The sequence below is a fragment of the Thalassophryne amazonica genome, chromosome 1, assembly GCF_902500255.1.
Source record: "Thalassophryne amazonica chromosome 1, fThaAma1.1, whole genome shotgun sequence".
NCBI classification, from domain to species: Eukaryota; Metazoa; Chordata; class Actinopteri; order Batrachoidiformes; family Batrachoididae; genus Thalassophryne; species Thalassophryne amazonica.
In genome coordinates this window covers 90,812,285-90,831,906 of record NC_047103.1, presented here as the reverse complement: position 1 = coordinate 90,831,906, position 19,622 = coordinate 90,812,285, and the positions used below count along the sequence as shown (strand labels likewise).

General features: G+C 41.7%; 1 long non-coding RNA gene across 1 annotated transcript in view; it reads left to right on the top strand.

The window, feature by feature from the left end:
- Positions 1-19,622, top strand: part of LOC117512516 — a 528,597-nt gene that overhangs the window by 411,751 nt on the left and 97,224 nt on the right. The window lies entirely within an intron of this gene.

Sequence of the window (19,622 nt, the reverse complement as noted above, 5' to 3'; positions counted from 1 at the left end):
TAATCCTGGAACATAACCTGCTCGGAGCAGGTTTGGCGCAAAGCGTAAGTTGCCGTGGCAGCATGCCTCGATCGAAACCTATCCACCTTTCGTAGTACAGGTTAACCGGGAAGTTACTCCATACATCAACTTACTCCAGAAGTTACCCTGATAAGCCAGTAACCCCGCTTCGTAGTACAGGCCCCTGGCAACACACACACAGATCAAAATACACATTTGCAAATACTTTTGCTACAATAATGGCCCCATAGTAATCCCACTCTTAAGAAAACCTTAAAACCCTAAAACAGGGGTGGCCAAGTTCGGTCCAAGGACCGAACTTAGCCACCCCTGCCCTAAAACAAAGTATGAGCGCATTACCAAACATGCCAAAGACTGAAAATACCTCAAACAAAACCTTAAACCTTTTTAACAATTAGACTAGATACCTTAAAAACATGTTAACCTTGGATATCATTGCATCATGCTTCCACTATCCACAGAATGGCATTCAGAGAAATTGAGAAATGTGGCAATGAATGTTATCAATAACAGTTTGGAACTTGTACAGAACATTCAGTGGAACTTATTGCTTATTCAATAGGCAAAAATCAACATCAACACTGAAATCTAGTTTCCCTTATTGGAATGTGTGACAGGCTGACTGCTAACAATGAATATAAATGATCAAGATATTAAGCAAATAATTACTATACAATAATGTTTGATAAATGCATGATTAGTCTTCAGATTCATTGAAGGCCACGACAAAAATCAAAGTCCTCATTGTCATCCTCATCAGCAAGCTCGTCCTTCTGGTTTTTGCACCGTCTTGCATGGCATAGGTCAGGGTAGGCCGGATTCCAGTTCTGGGTTAGCTTCAGCAGGCTAGTCAATCGTGACTGGGATTTATTGCGAAATTTGTTGTTTACAACTGGTGCACAATTTATATGGTATGGGTAGAAGTGAGGTAATATGGAAGACAACGTGGGAACATTTCTTCTGTATTTGTGACTTAGAAGTGACATATTATGCTCATTTGGATGTTGTGAATGTTGGCTCATTTGAAAATGCCGGCTGCGGCGCCAGACTGGACTGTGATACGGCCGCCAATGTAAACAAACATGGCTGCCTTATTGACGAGTTGCTGTGCTTCGTGACCAACAAGCTGGAGTTGTTGCCTCCTGAGACGACTGTACAGCTGTGCTTGATTCCAGGCTTTCAGAAAAAGTATGGTAGCTTTTGCCACACCAACCCCTCTGGCTGACTAGTTGCACAATGTTCAGCATGGCTGCATATCACAATGTTCATTCATTTATTTTCTGCCACTGTTCCAGGTCTGGGTCGCGATGACAGTAGACCAAGCAGCTCATCCCACACTTATCCTCAAACAAATCCTCTAACTCTTCCTGGAGGATTCTGAGGCATTCCCAGGCCAGCTGGGAAATATAATTCCTCCAACGTGTCAGATGCCTGAACCACCTCACTTGTCTCCTGTTGATGTGAAGAAGCAGCAGTTCTACTCCCAAATCCCTCCTGGATAGTTGAGCTTCTCACCCTGTCCAGGAGTGTAAGCCCAGATACCTGACGGAAAAACCTAATTTCTTCTGCTTGTATCCACTACCCTATTTTTTTCAGTCATTACCCAAAGTTCATGAACCATAGATGAGGATAGGAGCGTAAATCCATTGGTAAATTCAGAGCTTTGTGTTCTGGCTCAGCACCTTCTTCACCACGATGGCCCAGTACAGGTCCATAAACATCAGATGCAGCCCATTCCGTCTATCTATCTCACACTCTAACTTATCTCCACTCGTGAACAAGAGCCTGAGATACTTAAAAGTCCTCGACTTGGGGCAATAGCTCTTCACTGACTCAGAGAAAAGAATCCACCCTTTTCCAACAGAACCCAAACCTGCTCAGTGCACATTGAAGGTCACTAACTGATGAAGACAACAGAATCACATCAGAGATACAACTCTGAGGTCACCACACTGAACACCCTCTGGCCCCTGACTGTGTCTTGAAATCATATCCACGAACATCACGAACAGGACTGATGAAAGGTGCAGCTGTAGTGAAGTCCAACTCCAAGAACAAGTCTGATGTGATGCAGAGAATATGGACACAGCTCCTGCTTTGATCGTACAGAGAGACTGGACTGTGCATTGCAGTGGTACCAGTATGTCAGTCTTGTCAAACAGTCTTGTGGACAGTTTAAACTCAGTGGTACCAGTATGTCAGTCTTGTCAAACAGTCTTGTGGACAGTTTAAACTCAGCACTCAAAACTAAACTCGACGTGATTGCGCCACCTATATTAAAACCACACCCCCCAAAATACAGTCACCTTGGTTCAATGATTACTTGCGTGATCTCAAGCAAAAGGCTAGAGGTCGAGAATGAAAATGGCGTAGTTCCCTGATCTAAAACAAAGCACGCCTATTACTCTGATTTGATCAACAAAACCAAGCATTACTCAAAGTTCTTGTTCAACACGGTGGCAACACTTATTCATGGTCAACCACCTGTGAGTCGCACAAGATTTCTTAGATTACTTTGAGAAGAAAATAGACGACATTAGGTTAAACATACCTGTCCGGGCACCATCAGCTTATCGTGGTGGAGAGGTTTGTGTGCCACTATGAACCTGAGAGCTGTGTTGTCTGGAGCCTTTATGCTCCTGGTAGGGTCTCCCATGGCAAATTGGTCTCAGGTGAGAGGCCAGACTAAGACTGGTTCACAAGACACTATGATAGAACGAGGTAGAGGAAATGTGACCCGGCCCAGAGGAAGCCCGGGGCCCTCATCTGGTGCCAGGCCTGGATGTAGTGCCCATCAGCGAGTGCCTGGTGGCTGGGCTTTCCACGGAGCCCAGTCAGGTACAGCCCAAAAAGGCAACGTGGACCTTCCATCTCCACCTTGTGGGCTCACCACCAGCAGGGGGAACCGCGGGTGTCGGGTGCGCTGTCCCATGGGTGGCAGTGAAAGTCAAGGGCCTTGACGGACCAGACCCGGGTGGCAGGGGCTGGCTCTGGGGGTGTGGAACATCACCTCGCTGTGGGGGAAGGAGCCGGAGCTTGTGAAGGAGGTGGAGCAATACCAGTGAGGTCTGGTGGTCCTCACCTCCACGCACAGCCTCAGCTCCGGAACCACTCTCCTTGATAGGCTCTCATTGTTCTGCTGAGGGACTTCAACGCACACGTGAGCAATGACAGAGACACCTGGAGAGGTGTGATTGGGAGGAATGGCCTCCCTGATCTAAATCCGAGTGGTCATTTGTTATTGGACTTCTGTGCTAGTCACGGACTGTCCATAACGAACACCATGTTCGAATATAAGGATGCTCATAAGTGTACGTGGTACCAGAGCACCTTAGGCTGAAGATCGATGATCGATTTTTTGATTGCTTCATCTGATTTGATGCCGCATGTTCTGGACACTCGAGTGAAGAGAGGAGCAGAGCTGTCAACTGGTGAGTTGGATCAGAGGGTGGGGGAGGACTTTGGACAGATCTGGTAAGCCCAAAAGTATAGTGCGGGTGAACTGGGAACGTCTGGAGGAGCCCATTGTCCGACAGACACAGCTGGGAGCTGTGGCCTGAAGGTCTTAGGTGCCGCAAGGGGTGGCAACCCTCAAACACCATGGTGGACACCGGTGGTCAGGGAAGCTGTCCGATGGAAGAAGGAGTCCTTCCAGGATAAGTTATCTCGGAGGACTCCAGAGGCAGTTGCAAGGTACCGAAGGGCAGCAGCCTCTGCTGTGGAGGAGGCAAAGCAGCAGGTGTGGGAGGGGTTCGGAGCAACCATGGAGAAGGACTTTTTGGTTGGCACCAAGGAGCTTCTGGCGGACCATGAGGCACCTCAGGAGGGGAAAACGGGGAACCATCCAAACTGTCTACAGTAAAGATGGGACTCTGTTGACCTGAACTGAGAATGTAATCCGGCACTGGATGGAACACTTTGAGGAACTCCTGCATCAGACCGGAGCACCCTCTACAGTAGGGGCAGAAGTGGAAACTGATGGAGGATTTTCATCAGTTTCTCTGGTAGAAGTCACTGAGGTAGTTAAACAACTCTGCAGTGACAAGGCCCTGGGGGTTGATGAGATCCATCCAGATAGGGTAGGGAATACGGCCTTGCCCCAAGTGAAGAAGTTCAAGTACCTCGGGGTCTTGTTCACAAGTCAGGGGATGATGGAGCGTGAGATTGGCTGGAAAATCGGTGCAGCACGGTCGATATTGCATTCACTCTACCGTACTGTTGTGACGAAAAGGGAGCTGAGTTACTAGGCAAAGCTCTCGATCTACTGGTCATTCTTCGTTCCTCCTCTCACCTATGGTCAGGAGGGTTGGGTCATGACCGAAAGAACTAGATCGCAGGGGCAATCGGCCGAAATGGGCATCCTCAGTAGGGTGGCTTGTGTCTCCCTTAGAGATAGGGTGAGAAGTTTGGTCATCCGTGGGGAACTCGGAGTAAAGTCGCTGCTCCTTTGCGTTGAAAGGAGCCAGCTGAGGTGGTTCGGGCATCTGGTAAGGATGCCTCCTGGGCGCCTCCCTAGGGAGGTGTTCCCAACACGTCCATCTGGGAGGACACCCCGGGGATCGAAGACCCAGGACTAGGTGGAGAGATTATATCCCCACAATGGCCTGGAAACACCTCGGGATCCACCAGTCAGAGGTGTTCAATGTGGCATGGGAAAGGGAAGTCTGGAGTCCCCTGCTGGAGCTGCTGCCCCCACAACCCCAACCCGGAAAAGTGGTTGAAGATGAGTGATGAGTGATGAGGTTAAACATATACTAGCATGACTTAACCCAGCCCCTACACCGTGCTGTTGAGGTGGGTGCCATCACTGAGGTATTACTGTTGTGTGTTGGGGGGTTTGGCTGGACTTTTGGGGGTTCTTTTCTTTGCTTTCCAGGTGGTATGCAAACTGATTTATTGTCTGTGGAGAAGGTGCTGGCAGAAGAGTCCTTCACCCTCATCAACGTGATGTGCAGCACCTGTGGATGGTGCTCACGTGCAGCCTTAAAGACTTTCAGCTGAAGCAGATAATGAGATGGCATTCTGCATTTAAGCCATGTGTGATTCAAGCAGAATTGCCGGGAACTCGACCTTGTGACGTTCGTTTGTGAGACGCTGAGGACCGCGCCTGGGTTTGACACATCGTGCCTGTGAAGGAGGACGGGTGAGGGACACATGCTGTCAGCACACATCAGAGGTGATTTGATTGTCTGAATAATTGTTAACAGTAACTTGGTATTTTGTTACGCAGTATATGTGAATATTGATGAGAATTGTGCAGCTTGCTTCTCACGGCCGTGGCGTGCGGACTGATGATCCTCCACCTGTTGTGAGAGGCTGCTCATTTACATAAAGCTTAAATTCAGACCTGAATGTGTTGCTGATAGTGTGTGCCTTTGAAGGATATTAGTTGTAGCTGCTGACTTACCTCACCTTTTCTACCTTTCACAGAGTCGGTTTGTCGTGTCCACCTGGGGGGTGTTTGGCGGTGAACGTGAGTCCAGAAGCACCGGGCTTCGATCCCTTTGGGCGCTGGAGAGCGCGCCGTCCTTCACTCCGCCAGACAGATGCGTTTTATGTTTGTACACTAAGTATTGCACAAAAGGGGGTAAATAAATTGTTTTGTTATTGGAACCGCTTTCTGGTTATTTTAGCGCTGGGTTCAGTCGGACGCAGGTCCGCTCCTCAACCCGCGTCAACACATAATTACCTAGATTTACAGAATTTGATAGTATCTCACTGGGTGTGCTGACGAAACTTGTAATGTCTATAAAATGTACAACCTGCTTATTTGATCCCATAGCAACAAAACTGTTTAAGGACCTGTGGCCCACTCTTGGGCAGACTGTGCTGGAAATGATTAATCTGTATTAAATTACTATTAAATTAATTATTAAATTATTAATCTGGATCTATTCCTAAAATTTTCAAATCTCCAGTGATTAAACCATTACTGAAGAAATCTAATCTTGACCCTAGTACAACCCCAATTCCAGTGAAGTTGGGACGTTGTGTAAAATGTAAACCAAAACAGAATACAATGATTTGCAAATCCTCTTCAAACTATATTCAATTGAATACACCACAAAGACAAGATTTTTAATGTTCAAACTGATAAACTTTATTGTTTTTGTGCAAATATTTGCTAATTTTGAAATGGATGCTTGTAACATGTTTCAAAAAAGTTGGGACAGCGGTATGTTTCCCACTGTGTTATATCACCTTTCCTTCTAACAACACTCAATAAGCATTTGGGAACTGAGGACACTAATGATTGAAGCTTTGTAGGTGGAATTCTTTCCCATTCTTGCTTGATGTACGACTTCAGTTGTTCAACAGTCCACAGTCTCCGTTGTCGTATTTTGCTCTTCATAATGCGCCACACATTTTCAAAGGGCAACAGGTCTGGACTGCAGGCAGGCCAGTTTAGTACCCGCACTCTTTTACTACGAAGCCATGCTGTTGTAACACGTACAGAATGTGTCTTGGCATTGCCTTGCTGAAATAAACAGGGATGTCCCTGATAAAGACGTTGCTTGGATGGCAGCATGTGTTGCTCCAAAACCTGGATGTACCTTTCAGCATTGATGGTGCCATCACAGATGTGTAAGTTGTCCATGCCATGGGCACCAACACACCCCCATACCATCACAGATGCTGGCTTTTGAACTTTGTGCTGGTAACAATCTGGATGGTCTTTTTCCTCTTTTGTCCAGAGGACACGACGTCCATGATTTCCAAAAACAATTTGAAACATGAACTCATCAGACCACAGCACACTTTTCCACTTTGCGTCTGTCCATTTCAAATGACCACAGGCCCAGAGAAGGCGGCGGCATTTCTGGATGTTGTTGATGTATGGCTTTCACTTTGCATGGCAGAGTTTTAACTTGCAGTGGTAGATGTAGCGATGAACTGTGTTAACTGACAATGGTTTTCTGAAGAGTTCCTGAGCGGTTTTTAATGCAGTGCCACCTAGGGATGGGTATCGAGAACCGGTTCCTTTCAGGTATCGTTAAGAAATGATTCGATCCACCAACATCAATAACCTTTTTGCTTAACGATTCCCTTATCAATCCTTCAGAGTGGCCGTTGTTTTTGGTGGTGTTTGTCAGGAAATGATCATTTCTCTACATTGATTACAGACCCTGCAGCGGGTCTGTAATCAACTTTTCTGCAGCACGGCTTTGCGTTGAATCTTGAACCAGTCGAAGCAGTGATTCACAGATCGAAGCAGTGCGTCGATCGCCTGCTTCATTGATTCGTTGTTTTATTTCACTTTATCTTAATTTTTCCCTGCTAAAACCTTAAAGAGCATATGTCTGTGAGTAATATTTACTTTTTTAATGTTATGGTCTTCTGAAACAGTTGATAGATGTATTGTATAACTTAAAAACGAGACCGATGCTAACGCCATGTCTATGGCGTTTTCAATGTTAAATTTAGCATTAAGCTGTTCACATCTCAGCACGTTTGTGTGGATTTGTTTTCTGTATAATAATTAATGGCTCAGCGTTCTTTGTCGTAAAAGAGTCAAATTGTAATTTTTTTAATTTATTTTTATTCATATATTAATAATAATAGCAACAACAATAGTAATAATAACTCATAAAAACTAATAATGCTACAATACAATTTTAGAGAGAGAGACAAAAAGAACCTGATGAAACAAAACACAACAGAAAAGATAAAACCAACTAAAAATGAAAATAAATAAATACATATAGAAATGAATTACTGTTTCCTGTGAACACCTGGTGACTCTTACACCTCCATTTCACACACACTCATCTTCAACCGCTTAGTCCAATTAAGGGTCACGGGGAGCTATCCCAGCAGTCATAGAGCGTGAGGCGGGGTACACCCAGGACAGGACGCCAACCCACACAAACATGGGGAGAACATGCAAACTCCACACAGAAAGGCCACCGGCGGGAATTGAACCCATGACCTTCTCGCTGTGAGGCAACAGTGATAACCACTAAACTACCATGCTGCACCTCCACTTCATCCCTGCCTTATTTAAGTTTAATGACAATTTGTTTCGGTCAAACCATATTTTCAATTTGTTAATTTCTTCAGTGATTTCCTCCAGAACTATCTGCCAAGCTAGAAAACTGCTGCATCCTAGTAAGAGCAGAATACTACTGGAATGAATTTGAATAAGGAAAGTTGTTTTTTTTTCTCACCAAAATGGATACTGCACTTACTGCAGTTTATTGTCTGGAATAATCCCAGTTTGCATTTCAGAGCTTCCAAAAAAACATTTTTGTGCGGATGGTGTTGGGGGTAATTTTGGGTTACAGCTTTTTTGTTTTTCACTACTTTCATCCCTGAATATGTCAATTGTGAGTCACTTTTGTGCGGATTAAAGTCACTAACTGGGACTCCTGTCTTGTTGCGAGAAAGAAATGAGAATTGTCCTCCGTTCTGTTCACACAGCTCTAAACGCTGCGCAGCTTTCTGCCGAGTCAAGTTAGAGTGATGGAGTCCAGTCGGAATTAATAACTTCAAAGTGAAACGCCATTTAAATCAATTGACACTTCTTTCCAAATGTTGTAATACAAACTGCTGAGCTCAGCTCAGAGGTACGGAGTGACATTCATGCCAAAATGTCTGAAAGGACATGCTTTTGACAAAAACTACAGATTTGATTTATTTTTATTTATGTCCAGAGATCAAGGATCCAGTCACCAATTTAAAATGTTGTTGACATAGAAAACCTGTAAAGCCTACTTTTAGTACACAAGAGGTATTGATAAGGGAATCGATAAAGGAATCGGATCGATATTGGCATCGAAATCGATAAAATCTTATCAATACCCATCCCTAGTGCTGCCTGAGGGATTGAAGGTCACGGGCATTCAATGTTGGTTTTTGGCCTTGCCGCTTACATGTAGGCAGTTCTCCAGATTCTCTGAATCTTCTGATTATATTATGGACTGTAGATGATGGAATCCCTAAATTCCTTGCAACTGAACATTGAGAAACATTGTTTTTAAAATGTTGGAATATTTTTTCACACAGTTGTTCACAAAGTGGTGATCCTTGCCCCATCTTTGCTTGTGAACGGCTGAGCCTTTTGGGGATGCTCCTTTCATACCCAATCATGACAGTCACAATTAGTGTCCTCAGTTCCCAAACACTTGAGTGTTGTTAGAAGGAAAGGTGATGTAACAGTTCCAGCAAAGTGTCCCAGCTTTTTTGAAACGTGTTGCAGGCATCCATTTCAAAATGAGCAAATATTTGCACAAAAACAATGAAGTTTATCAGTTTGAACATTAAATATCTTGTCTTTGTAGTGTATTCATTATTATTATTGGTTCATTATTAAATCATTGTATTTTGCTTTTATTTACATTTTACACAATGTCCCATCTTCACTGGAATTGGGGTTGTAAATTTGAGAGAAAAGTCTTTGATGTGGACACTAATGACCCTGACATACATAAAGCTCATTTGACACTGCAAAAGCTCTGCAAATTTAAAAGAACTTAAGTTGTACGTCAGTTTATAAAACCTAAGTGATAACTTAAGCGCACAAGCAACATAGTTTTTAAACAGATTTTATTACCATATTACCATATATGGTGAATTGAGGGCATTTCTGGATACAAATGACCGTGAGCGTGCACGAGCATGGTGGTTATGAACAAGTGGCGTTTATGAACAACTGATACTATCAGACAGTTCTATGACGCATATCACAAAATGGCCGATGCACATCCAAAATGTCCTTGTAATTAGCTGATCTTAACCTAACTGCTTTTCAAAATGGCCCACGTACATCCAAAATGTCCTTGTATTTGGCCATCTGATGTTTTTATAGCTGTCTAATTAATAAAACCAAAGTATTCACATCTATTTAGACGGCATGATGGAACACTCTGATTTGTTGCGTGACACACAGACATACACTATAAAATTTTTGCATACCGCCTTTAATGCAACATGAGCATGACACCCGCCTATAACCGCCTACTTCACTTCAATTTGCAGCTAATCACATAGCCCCTGTTTCATGACAGGCTAAGGACCGCCCATGTGGGGCCGGCCTAGACTCAGAAATAAAAGTTAGTGCAAGGAGGAAATTGAGGCTCTTTGTTCCCAATGTTGTATGTGATCTGTTTGAAGACCCCAGTGCTGCTAGATGATTCTCTGTATCAGTGTAGGCACCTTTCAGTCCGGTTGTTAAGTGTGATGTAACGCATCATGTGATTTTCAAATTCCAGCTCTAAACAAAAAAAGGCGCGCTGTCATTAACATTGAGAACTGCACTGAGACGATCTGATCAGGCTGCACTTACACCGTTGCACACGGACAACAGCATTAACATGGCAACATAAAACTCTTTGTATATTGTGCCTAAAACTCTCCTGGATATATTAACTGGGTTTTTAGACGTTGTTACTGCGTTTGTTTTATGTTAAAACGTCAGACGCTCAGATTGTTTCTCCATTATTTTCAATGGGAGTTTCTGCGAGCTGCGATCACTTCCTGTTCATGTCGTTCGGGAGGAAAGTGAAGTTGCACTTTAACGTCCTGTTTATTGTAATAAATAATTTTTTTTATTAACAAACAGACATGTATATTTTACCTGTGCATAATAAAATATGTAAAGTAAAAGAAAAAAAAGTTTTATTAAGTGTTCTGACCATAGAACCAGACAAATGCGGTTAACGGAGGTGGAGGCGGAGAAGGGAGGGACGGAGGTTTGCACACAATGTAAACACAATCTAAACTTAAACTGTAAATCCTTAAAAGAATCAAACAGACGTAACTTTAATTGTAAACTTGGAGGTCTTTGGACCCGGAAACAGATTTATCACGTGATGCGTTACATCAGCGCTTAACAACCGGATACTAGGGATGAGCAAGTACACCACTATCTGTATCTGTATCTGTTCAACCATCTAAATGATCTGTATCCGTATCTGTACTCGTAGTGGGCGGGGCCTAAGCCAGAAGTGGGCATGGTTTAACCTGAAATGGTTGCTATGTTTATTGTTTATTTGAAAACTATTTACAGAACAGCCTCAAAATTGAGATTCAAATCAATGTTTTTGATCACAAAAGTAAGAGAACTATTTACTTTTTTTTTTTTAATGAACTCAGAACATGAATATTCTTAAGTGTACAGTAGTGTTCAGAATAATAGTAGTGCTATGTGACTAAAAAGATTAATCCAGGTTTGAAATTGGGCTATTAGTAAAAAAAGTAGAAAAGGGGGTGTTCACAATAATAGTAGTGTGGCATTCAGTCAGTGAGTTCGTCAGTTTTGTGGAACAAACAGCTGTGAATCAGGTGTCCCCTATTTAAGGATGAAGCCAGCACCTGTTGAACATGCTTTTATCTTTGAAAGCCTGAGGAAAATCGTTCAAGACATTGTTCAGAAGAACAGCGTAGTTTGATTAAAAAGTTGATTCGAGAGGGGAAAACCTATACGCAGGTGTAAGAAATTATAGGCTCATCTACAATGATCTCCAATGCTATAAATGGACAAAAAAAACCAGAGACACGTGGAAGAAAACGGAAAACAACCATCAAAATGGATAGAAGAATAACCCGAATGGCAAAGGCTCACCTATTGATCAGCTCCAGGATGACAAAGACAGTCTGGAGTTACCTGTAAGTGCTGTGACAGTTAGAAGACGCCTGTGTGAAGCTAATTTATTTGAAAGAATCCCCCGCAAAGTCCCTCTGTTAAATAAAAGATGTGCAGAAGAGGTTACAATTTGCCAAAGAACACATCAACTGGTCTAAAGAGAAATGGAGAAATATTTTGTGGACTGATGAGAGTAAAATTGTTCTTTTTGGGTCCAAGGGCCAAAGACAGTTTGTGAGACGACCCCCAAACTCTGAATTCAAGCCACAGTTCACAGTGAAGACAGTGAAGCATGGTATTTCAAGCATCATGATATGGGCATGTTTCTCCTACTATGGTGTTGGGCCTATATATCACATACCAGGTATCATGGATCAGTTTGGATATGTCAAAATACTTGAAGAGGTCATGTTGCCTTATGCTGAAGAGGACATGCCCTTGAAATGGGTGTTTCAACAAGACAATGACCCCAAGCACACTAGTAAACAAGCAAAATCTTGGTTCCAAACCAACAAAATTAATGCCTCGCAGATATGAAGAAATCATGAAGAACTGTGGTTATACAACTAAATACTAGTTTAGTGATTCACAGGATTGCTAAAAAAGCAGTTTGAACATAATAGTTTTGAGTTTGTAGCATCAACAGCAGATGCTACTATTACTGTGAACACCCCCTTTTCTACTTTTTTTTTTTTTAACTAATAGCCCAATTTCATAGCTTTAAGAGTGTGCATATCATGAATGCTTGGTCTTGTTGGATTTGTGAGAATCTACTGAATCTATTGGTACCTTGTTTCCCATGTAATAATAAGAAATATACTCAAAACCTGGATTAATCTTTTTAGTCACACAGCACTACTATTATTCTGAACACTACTGTATATTTGTTTTGTGAATTGTTCTTTAATTTATGGCCCAAGCAGAGGGTCACCCCTTTGAGTCTAGTCTGCTTGAGGTTTCTTCCTCAGAGGGACTTTTTCCTTACCACTGTCGCTCTGGGGGTTAGTAAGGTTAAACTTTGTGTGAAGCGCCTTGAGGTAAGTCGTTTATGATTTGTGATTTTTCATTGCTGTAGAAAGAATAATGTGAACTGAGGCAGGATGTCCTGTGAGATTAAAGACAAAGACAACTATTATGATGTTTGATGCTGAAAGTAAATATATATATATATATATATATATATATATATAAACTGGCTATTCTTCCATCCATTTGAATGATGGTTTTGTTTTCTTTCACATCTTTCCGCTTTTGGTTGCCATTTTAAAGCATTTGAGATATTATCATTTTCTGCCCTTATTTATGTTTCCCCTCTCCAGTCAAATTCTTATACAGCAACCCATTTTACTCATTTTCAGAGAGAAATGCACTGCAACCAGCATGTACAACATTTGTTCCCTTCATCCTTAAATAAGGGCCTATACGGGTGTAATAAAGGTCACAAAAAGAAAAATGCAGACTGCTACTTTTTGAACAGCCTAATATTACTTTTTCTTAACTTTCTATAAAGTAATAACATTTGATAAATTTTTCTTTATGTTTTGATTTGAATAGAATGTGCATTCTTCCCACTGCATTTGTGTGTATGGAAATAAAACATAAGGATTTTGAGTTTTTCTCTCTTTTTTAAACACACTACTATTACTTTGAACACAACTGTATATATAAAGCTGCTGGGACACTTGATAGTGTTCTCACTGTCTTTGTCCCCTTTTAACATTTCTCATATTTGTCTCAGATGCTGTAACAAATTTAATATAACAAATGCAAAATATATTTTTGAAATTTTTATTCAGTTTGCTAAAAGGACTTATATTTCTCTAAATTTCACTCACACACACACACACACACACACACACACACACACATATATATATATACTCAACAAAAATATAAACGCAACACTTTTGGTTTTGCTCCCATTTTGTATGAGATGAACTCAAAGATCTAAAACTTTTTCCACATACACAATATCACCATTTCCCTCAAATATTGTTCACAAACCAGTCTAAATCTGTGATAGTGAGCACTTCTCCTTTGCTGAGATAATCCATCCCACCTCACAGGTGTGCCATATCAAGATGCTGATTAGACACCATGATTAGTGCACAGGTGTGCCTTAGACTGTCCACAATAAAAGGCCACTCTGAAAGGTGCAGTTTTGTTTTATTGGGGGGGGGATACCAGTCAGTATCTGGTGTGACCACCATTTGCCTCATGCAGTGCAACACATCTCCTTTGCATCATCTGTGAAGAGAACACCTCTCCAACGTGCCAAACGCCAGCGAATGTGAGCATTTGCCCACTCAAGTCGGTTACGACGACGAACTGGAGTCAGGTCGAGACCCCGATGAGGACGACGAGCATGCAGATGAGCTTGCCTGAGATCGTTTCTGACAGTTTGTGCAGAAATTCTTTGGTTATGCAAACCGATTGTTCCAGCAGCTGTCCGAGTGGCTGGTCTCAGACGATCTTGGAGGTGAACATGCTGGATGTGGAGGTCCTGGGCTGGTGTGGTTACACGTGGTCTGTGGTTGTGAGGCTGGTTGGATGTACTGCCAAATTCTCTGAAACGCCTTTGGAGACGGCTTATGGTAGAGACATGAACATTCAATACACGAGCAACAGCTCTGGTTGACATTCCTGCTGTCAGCATGCCAATTGCACACTCCCTCAAATCTTGCGACATCTGTGGCATTGTGCTGTGTGATAAAACTGCACCTTTCAGAGTAGCCTTTTATTGTGGGCAGTCTAAGGCACACCTGTGCACTAATCATGTTGTCTAATCAGCATCTTGATATGGCACACCTGTGAGGTGGGATGGATTATCTCAGCAAAGGAGAAGTGCTCACTATCACAGATTTAGACTGGATTGTGAACAATATTTGAGAGAAATGGTGATATTGTGTATGTGGAAAAAGTTTTAGATCTTTGAGTCCATCTCATACAAAATGGGAGCAAAACCAAAAGTGTTGCGTTTATATTTTTGTTGAGTATATATATATATATATATATATATATATATGAATTATATTAAAACACTATTTAAAGAAAGTGCTCTTTTGGTTAATGTTTCAGGACGTTTAATGGATAACAGTTAGATGAGAAACACACAAGTTTAATCACAGCTCGTCATGGAATCGTAGCATCAATTAAAAATAATCTTCTCAAAAATGTGAAACAGAGTGTGGTTTCTGAGGCTCTGGGACTCAGTGGGAGCTTGAAAAGAACCAAACACCAAACAGTGGCAAACTGTGACTGTTACATCAAACAACTCCAAATGGTTTTAAATATATGTCTCATATTAGGGTGATTCTTTAACTACGGGCACTATTGGCCTTGTAAATGTAATTTCCACCACACCATTGCCTTACAATATAAAGCGCCTTGGGGCAACTGTTTGTTGTGATTTGTTGCTATATACATGTGCTCTGATGTTACTGTTTATCTCCATAGAAACTACTCAAACAATCTTTCATACAAACTGTTTAAAAGGACATTACAGTGTTGTGGTGGAAATTACGGCAATAGTGTGGGACAACTACATTTTGTTTATGACATTGAATACCCCAATTATGTTTTGATTATTTTACTGATATTTTATTCAGAGATATTTTAAAACATTAAAAAACACGTTTCTTTACCATTCATTTTTATCATTGAAGATCAAAAGTCTGGGTGTGGAACAAGCACAAAACAGCAATATTTGCATATAATGATGCTGAAAAAAGGTGAAAAAGTCATCAGACTACTAGAACAAATTTCTTAACACACTTTCATTGTAAAGATAACTATAAAAGTGTGAAATTTCCCCTTTTTTCTGTTTTTCATACAATATGATCAAAGGACATAAGTGCCCGTAGTCTAAGAATCACCCATTAGTAGAAATAAAATGTGTTTTACATATTCCAGCTGCGTTGTGCTGATTGGCCAATATACAGTGTACATTTCTGGATCTGTGCACTAGGGGGCGCTTGCTTCCAGCTATTTGTCATCCCGCTTTCCTCCAGAAACAACCCCAGTGTCTCCTGCAGTTCATACATTTGCTGGAATAAGATGTTTCAGGATACATATTCTGTATAAATTAACAAATGGGCCAATCCACACACTTACCTTTCTCAACAGGCTGATACATTTTTTAATTGACCATTAATACAAGAAAACAAACAAGCTGCCCACATGTACACCAGTATATTCAGCAATGTAGCCTTTTCTGTGCATTTTGGCCTTTTGTCCACACACTGTGCTTTGGTCACTGAATACACAAATTTTGCAAAACCTCTTTGTTGGTGAAGCTTTTCAGAAAAAGTAAAATAGTTTTTGTCGTTTGCTCATGGCTTCTGACCTATATCCACAGCCTATACTTTCAACGAGCCAGCATGGTTACACAGTTGGGGTTATTTTGCCACCTGCTGCGTTGGCATACTATTGATAGCGCTTTACAATGTGTTTTCATCTGAACAGATATTTTTCTCAAACTGTGCTAATGTGGACAGGATTTTTTTTTTAAACCACAGGAAGAAAATCACCATTTTCAGGAATACCTGTGTACTTGTGGCCTAGCCAAACTCAGACTTATCAAAAATAGAAATCTGTAGTCTTATTCCTCATATGAGTGAAGCCTCATGCAGCGGCGCAAAGTTTGCTCATGGTTCAGGGAGTCCCAACAGGAAGTGTCAAATTTTGAGTCCACAGTGAAACAGGAAGTGTCAAATATCAAACACTTCCTGGACGCCACGAGCCGAGATCTCCTGGGATCTTGCGGGAATTTGGTGGCAAGTTGAGACTGAAACAGGAAGTGCCAAATTTTGAGTCCACGGTGAAACAGGAAATGTCAAATGTTGAACACTTTCTGGCATGGGCAGAGTGAGAGCAGAGGCCAAGGTTGCACTGGACCCCCCTGAAATCTGATTGGACACAGATGATTGACATATCACAGCACAGCACATCTGGTTGCAAAGAGCTGCATTTTAAAATCAGTGACACATATTGACTGTTATGTTCCTCTTGTACAGTAGTTGGTTCTGTGTATAATAACACCACCTCTAACCTTAGTGACATGAAATTTGGGGTTCCACAGGGATCCAACTTAGGCCCCTTGCTTTTCTCCCTTTATATAGCACCCCTTGGGCACCTATTGCGGCGTTTTGTGATTACCTTTCACTGCTATGCTGATGATACTACTTAGCTCACCTAATTAAACCCTACGTACCAACCCGGGCTTTGCGTTCTCAGGGTGGAGGACTACGTTGTGTCCCTAGGGTGAATAAAAAGTCTGTGGGTCACAGAGCTTTTCTCTTATCATGCCGCTGTTCTGTGGAATGATCTCCCTGCGTCAATAAAACAGTCAGATTCTGTAGAGACTTTCAAGTCCAGACTTAAGATGCACTTATTTTCCCTTTCGTATGGCAAGCATACTGGCATAGTATGTTACTGTGCTTTTTACTCTTACACATTTAAATTCATTTTATTAGAACACAGAGCGGGCTGTAGCCTCAACTTTGTCTAAATTCTGGGTCTTTTAGTGAAGCTTAGGGCTAGTGGCCATTAGTATTTCTTTTGCTCTTCTTGTTGCTTAATGCTGACAAATTATACTGTATTTGTTGTCTTTCTGATGTCTGATTCTGTTTTTTTTTCTCTCTGTTTGAAGTACGGTTTCATCCAGGGTTGGTGTGTTGTCTGTTTTCTGAGGTCCTCCTATCCTTTGTACCGGTAACATCTCCTGTATATTCATTTTGTGAATTGTATATGGCCCAAGTAAAGGGTCACCCCTTTGAGTCTGGTCTGCTTGAGGTTTCTTCCTCAAAGGGAGTTTTTCCTAACCACTGTCGCCTGTGTGCTTGCTCTGGGGGTCGGTAAGGTGAGACCCTTACTTGTGTGAAGTGCCTTGAGGCAACTTTGTTGTGATTTGGCGCTATATAAATGAAATAAATTGAAATTGAATTGAACTCTACCACAAAAAGTTCTAATCCACCTTTGCTGAAGAAGAAAAATGTTTGACTCAGATTTGAACTGAACACGTCGTTGAACAGTGGACTCCTAATGATGCCAAAGTTATATTGGTGAGTAAATGAGCGTATTTTATGCCAGAAATGAAGTTCAGGTTGTTAAAAGCGGCATTTCTTCTCCAGTGATTTTAAACAAGCAGGCAGCTGTTGATTCATGAGATATAATATGAAGACACTCAGGCTGAAAGAAATACAGATAATTTACTCCTCCTCTGTTCTGTATAAAACCTGTGCAACCTCTTAATTTTGCTCTCTGAAGGACCTAGTTTTAAATAACCTTTTAATTTTGCTGTCTGAGTGACACATCAGTGAACACTTCCTGGATTGACAGAATCTCGTGGAATCTTGCAGGAATTTGGTGGCAAGTTCAGACTGAAACAGGAACTGCCAAATTTTTAGCCATGCATATGCTCTCCAGAAGCATTTACTGAAAAAAAAAGTTTATAGGACCTAAATTACATGCTGAGGACTCTTTTCCAGGCAGGTGAGATGCAAATAAAGGAAATGCTTAAAATGGCAGTTATTAAGAGGGCCATAGTTGGGGGTCTGGGGGGCTTCAAAGCAGAAGATTTTTGCTATGCTTATGCTCCCAGCATATTTACTGAAAATAAAGTGTGAAAGACCTAAATTAAATGGTGAGGACTGTTTTTCCAGGCATGTGAGATACAAATAAAGAAAATGGTTAAAATGGGGGGGGGGGGGGGGGGGGTGTTAAGAGTAGATTGTGTCAGGATTTAGGTTTGGTCTGGTTTTATTTTCATGGTTTGGTTAAGTTATGTTGCTTTTCTGTGTGTGTATTCTCTTGCTGGGGTTTTTCTGCTTTGGCCTTTCTGTCTCTGGTTTGTCTGTCCCCTCTGACTCTTGGTGGGGGGCGTCTCCTCCTCTCTGGCCACTCCCCCATTCTGGTGCTTTCCACACACACCTGCTTCCTATTTGCACCTCATCACCTGGGTGTGTATATAGCTCTCCAGTTTTTCTAGTCCTTTGCCAGATTGATGCGCCTAGTGCCTTTTCTCCAGCTGTGTTGTTTCCTCAACCTTTTTGCCTCTAGTGTGTTTAAGATTATCTGCTCGTTACTTTGACTATGCCTCAACCTGATGCTCCTTGTGCTGTTGGTCATATTGGACTGCCTACCTGTGTGCCGGACCCCGTTTACTTTCACAGTAAACAGATTTTACATGCAGAGCTTTGTGTCTGAGTCCTGCATTTGCGTCCTACCAAACCCGTCAACCAGACCTGATAGATCAATCTGGCCAATGATGGATGCAGCGTACCCGACGCCCTTCCAGTTAGGGGTACGCATCACAGCAAGCACAACAAGAGGACCAGTTCGCTGCACTCAGCACTGGTTTAAGTTCATGTCATCAGCGACCATGCTGTTTTTACATTTTTTTTGTGTGTATTGCAATTATTTTTCCTCCTTCAAAATTCTTTTCTACACACAATACCCCACAATGGCAATGTGATTTTTTTTTTTTTTTTTTTAGAATTTTGCTAATTTATTAAAAAAAAAAAAAAAATGAAGGAATCACGTTTACATAAGTATTCACAGCCTTTGTCATAAAGCTCAAAATTGAGCTCAGGTGCATCCTGCTTCCAATTATCCTTAAGATGTTTCTACATCTTAACTACAGAGTCCACCTGTGGTAAATTCATCTGATTGGACATGATTTAGAAAGGCACACACCTGTCTACATATAAGGTCCCACAGTTGACAGTACATGTCAGAGCACAAACCAAGCATGAAGTCAAAGGAGGACTTTCTAACATTCAGAATTCTTTTTGGAATCTTTGTGATCAGGCAAATAATGTGGTGTAGTTTTCAATATGATTGGAGCATCTTTTAATTTTGACCCCTGTATAATTCTTCAATTGACCCCTACCTGGCTACCTATTGAAAATTCAAGTGGCCAATCAGTTTTTTCAAAAGAGTTAATGTCTGTGGATTATTTGTGCCAAATTTGATTCTTGTATCACCATTTGTAGGATTCCACTCTAAATATTCTCTT